Source organism: Marmota marmota, unplaced genomic scaffold (genome assembly GCF_001458135.2).
Source record: "Marmota marmota marmota unplaced genomic scaffold, marMar, whole genome shotgun sequence".
Taxonomy (NCBI): domain Eukaryota; kingdom Metazoa; phylum Chordata; class Mammalia; order Rodentia; family Sciuridae; genus Marmota; species Marmota marmota.
Window position 1 is genome coordinate 3,681,262 of NW_026000077.1, and position 4,693 is coordinate 3,685,954.

A 4,693-nucleotide genomic window follows, 5' to 3' on the forward strand; every position below is an offset into this window, starting at 1 on the left:
ACCCCGCCCGCTAGCCTCTGCCCTCAGTCACACAGTTGGGAGGATTGTAGTGGAGAATTGTCACTGATTCTGCAATTTCCCTTAGGAATCTCCCGGTGAGATAATGTGAGATAATGACATTTTGGCATTTACTTCAGCACAAAACAAAACACAACACTGTGTTGAATCAGAGAGGTTTCAGCTTCATATCCCTTGAGAGCCCAAGCAGTGCCCCGAAGACCTCCTGGGGGTCTAACTGTCAACGTGCCATTTACACCAAAAGGAAAATGAACCTGCTGGTTTGCACTACTATCATCTGAGAACTCAGTGCCCAGAGGCCATCCCCAGAGCTTTGCACTTGGGGGAACGGAGGTTGCCAACCTCTGGAGGACCCCGGGAGTGAGCCTGTGTGCAGAGGCCTTCTCCTGGCAAGAGTTAACACCAAGGTGCAGCTGCAGGAATGTGAAGGCTGGAGAGCCAGCTCGGAGGATTGCTATTGCAATCAGAAGACGGCCCGAGTCAGAGTTCCAAAGCCCTTTGAAGGGATGCCAGCTCAGACACATGTTTCCAATTATCATATGCAATCTCGAGACAGTGTGCAAGTTGCACTTTCATTATGTTAAAGTGAAAGGAATGGTGAGGGTGAGATAAAGGCGGAGAGGCGGCCAAGCCAGAGACTGGGCTTAGCCGTGGCACCGAACGAAACTCCAACACAAGTGCTCCCCTGGAACTGGGGGTGCATGGCACCTATTGAGAGTCTGCTTTCATTCTTATTTTGAGGGAATCAAGGAAACCCAGCTGATGCTGCTGAAGGGGCCCCATCTCCAAAAGATATTTGATTGGCTCTTTGGTTTTTGGTCTAAACACAGGCAAGATTTTGTGGGAATCACAAGGGGACTTACATGGTGTCTGTTCACACAATTTCAGGTTATTCAGGAATTTCCCCAAGGTCTGAGTTTGAAGGAGAAGCTCGTTCCTTTGCCAGTTGTAGCTCAGAATGAGGTGAGAGAACAGAGAGACAGCTCTCTCTCTCCCATTCAGGGCTGGACTAGGCTTTAGGTTTGGATTTTACCTTGTTTCCAATTCTGGACTAAATCCTAGCCAAGACTGATAATTTCTCTCAGTTTCTTTTACCAAACACAGTTCAGAAGTTGTTTCCTTTAGGACGTCTTCTCTGCCTTACTGTTCTTGATTGCTTTTTATTACTGTAGTCATCATTTGGGCATGTTTATTTGATTTGTGTGTCGCTCTGTGTTTCCGGTGTGTGGTGTGGGTGCATGCGAGTGTAGAAGGTGCACTTCCTGTGTGTTCTGAGTTCTCACGGGCTATTCACACATGTGTGCGTGCACATATACAATATCCTTGTATATGGATGTATATTTGTATACTGTGCTTATATCTGTGCATATGTGTACATATAGCTGCTTGTGCATTTACATGTTCTCTATGCAATAATTTAGGTGCCAAGCACTGGAAAAAAAGTGCCATAAAAGACAACAAAGTAGGTTTTGTTATCTTCTGCATTTCGCATGTAAGAAAGATGAAGAGCAGAGCGCTAAGTAAGAGTTCAACATCTTTCAACCAAGCTAGTGGTGAGGCTGGGCTCTAACCTGGAAATCTCAGCACTCTTTTCACTATGACCCCAACCTCTGGCAGCAACTTGTGCTACCATGCTGTGGCCTCAACCATTACCCCACTTATTGTTGACACTAGCAGGTGCAGGGTACAGGAGGCAAGGCCAGGCACAATGGCTGTGGAACTAAATTCTGCCTTAGCTGCCCTGAGACACTGAATGCCTGCTGCATGCATGACCGCTCCCAGGTGTAAGGAATCCTTAGTGAGCAGCCCTGGGTTGGAGGGTTCTCCTCAAGGTGCTGTTGTGGGATGATCTGCCCAAGTTACTCTTGGTCTTGGGTCCCTGGAGCCAGCTCCACATACCCAGGTGAACTTTGGAAAGGTCAGAGCTTTTTAATTACAGACCCAAGTGAATTGCAGCAAAATACATCCCACGTGCTTGACACGTGGGAATGCTCAGAGCCAATGGTTTATAAACCTGCCAAGGGCTGGGGGAGTAGATATCCCAGAGAGCTGGGGAGCAGTTCTCTGGCAGTGTTGCACATAAACACAAAAGCACAGCCTTCTTGGCCACATAAGATGGTCATTAGTTTTTGAGCCCAGAGGCTTGCTTGGAGCTAATCCATGCAAAGTGCTTAGGTCCACGCCTGCACATAGCTAGCTCTCAATAAATGCTAATGGTCATTATTAGTAATGGTCACAATTGCTCATCACAGCATGAACCTATGATATAGCTATAAAACTGACTATTTGTGAACCTCATTGCCTTGTGAAAAACTGTTCCACCCCATTCCAATATCCTTTTAGAGTTTCTCAGTCAACTCTACTTTTCAGAACTAAAATGTATTACAAGTTTCTTAAGTGCTAGGTATTTATCTATATTTATATATATGATCGCATTTAATTATCTCTTGGCCCTCTGAGAAAAGCATTATAATTATCTCCACTTCACAGGTGAAGAAATTGAAACTCAGAGAAGTTAAGCGACTAGCTTAAGATGACACAGCCTGCATAGGGATGCCTTGCCTATGTGACTTCAAAGCCCATGCTCTTAGTCACTCTGCTAGAACATCTGGAATCTAGATGGCCTCCCTGAGGCCAGATTTAGGAAGGATTTGAAGCTGAAGAGCTGTTATTCTTGCTCTTACCCTTCTGAGCCTGGCTATGTCACATCCATGATCCATGATGTCCACTGACTGGAGGGTTTCGCTACCTGATGTCTATGTCCACCAATGAACGAATACCTAGCGAGGGCCGACACAGTAGCTTCTCTCCTAAATCAATAAAGGCATTGTTAAGTTTGGACTCAGTTACTTTGCCTGACACCTGCCTGGGAATTAACTGTTTTCCAATACGAGCTCTTGCTTCGTGATCACAGCCCTGGGATACAGGCAGGATCGTTTTCATTTCATAACTGCAGGAACTGGGCTTAAACTATAGCCTGCCAAAGTTTTGGAGATAGGAATGGAGGAGCTGGGCTTGGAACCCAGCTTTGACAGTGTCATCCCAGAGTTTGTATCATCACACTTGGGCTGCTTCCTCGCCCCCAGGGGCTTTGCCTCCCTCTGAGGCACACAAGCTGGACTATGCGGCTGATTCCTTTGGAAGAGGAAGTTGCTAGAGGGGAGGGAGATCTGCTCTCAGCCTCTGGGCTTTTGGGGAACCCAGGTAGAAACGTCTCAGTGAGGAATCTGAAGGAAAAGTATGGGGATGTGCTCCTGCCGCATCTCTATAGAGCAAAATGGGAGGTTCAGAGCTGTTTTCTCAACATGCTCAAGTGGTCAGGCCCTGGTGACCCCAATGGCAGGCCTCCGGGGGAAACTGGGGTGGGTCTGAAGGCCAGAGCTCCCCCCATACGAGGGGACAGAGGCCAAGCTGCGGACACCACCAGGCGCGGGGTTGTTTTTGGACTGCTCTGATTCTGCTCAGCCAAACTGATATCCCCCGTGCTGTGTGAAAACTCTGGCTCCCACGCTGGGACCCAGAGTGTCAGCCTACGGTGAATTTTGCCTTTGGGGAAGCTGGGGGTGTTTCTGGGCTGAGAGGCCTCCCCATACCCGCTGGGCAGGAGAGCAACCCACATGGAAACGAGTGCCTCGGCCTCTGTCCTCCCTCAGAGATTTAGATACTGAGCCTTCCTCGAGGCTCGCCAGGGGGGCCAACAACGTTTTTCAGATGTCCCAGGAGTCTTGCAATGATGGGAGTAGCTCTCAGGCACGGTTTCTGCTGGTGTAGCTGTTCATAAACAAAACTGTCCTGCCTGGGAGCTTCCTGCGTACCTCCCTCGCCACCTCTCTCCAATCTCCAGGGACCAACAGGCCTAAGAGAAAGGGTCCCAGGATCTGCTTGTGGAAGGAGCCTAGGACAGCACCGGTACCCAGTAAAACCCCTAGACACCGGTCAGTGGGAGGGCTCCCTTACTGAGGCCTTTATCTGACCAAGCATCTCAGCACAGAATGTTCCAGTTGGTGTTTCTTGAACATAAATCTTTATTCCAATTGCAGTAGCTTTGGGGGGGAAAAAGGGCATATTTCATCATGCTTTTACCCTCATCAAATGATTCTTGGGCCAAAGCTCCCTGCGTTTCCAATTGCCCTATTTGGATTGGGTTAGGGTTGGGCAGAGGAAATGATTGTGATCATTTGCTTTTTTATCAGATGGGCAATTTGGACCTGTTCTCTTAAAACCAGAGTAGAAATTTCTTTCTTGTGGGGAAAGGGAATGGATAAGAGAATAAAATTTCTGTGCCAATGTAAGTGCTCTGGGGAAAAATGTGGCTTGTAAGGCTGGGTCAAGCCCTGCCCCAAGGTAGATCCTACAGTTTCTCTGTCACCTTTATCTCTCTCTGAGATACTCTTGAGATAATGGTTCACAAGCATATTAAAACAAGCAAACAAACAACAAACAAATCCCACAAAAACTACCCAGGGTGTTGGGTGTCTTGGAGGCAGGGGTGCTGGTAAGGATGAAAGCACAACTCCCTCCAGCTCCTCCTCCTCTGCCCTGCCCCTCCCCTTCCTCACAACCCCCTGTTCCCTTTTGCAGTTAGGATGAGCAGAAGGCCATTGTGCCCTGCTTGCTGTGGCTCACCTCTCCCCTGCATCTTGCTTGGATTTTTTTTTTTTTTTTTTTTTTTTTT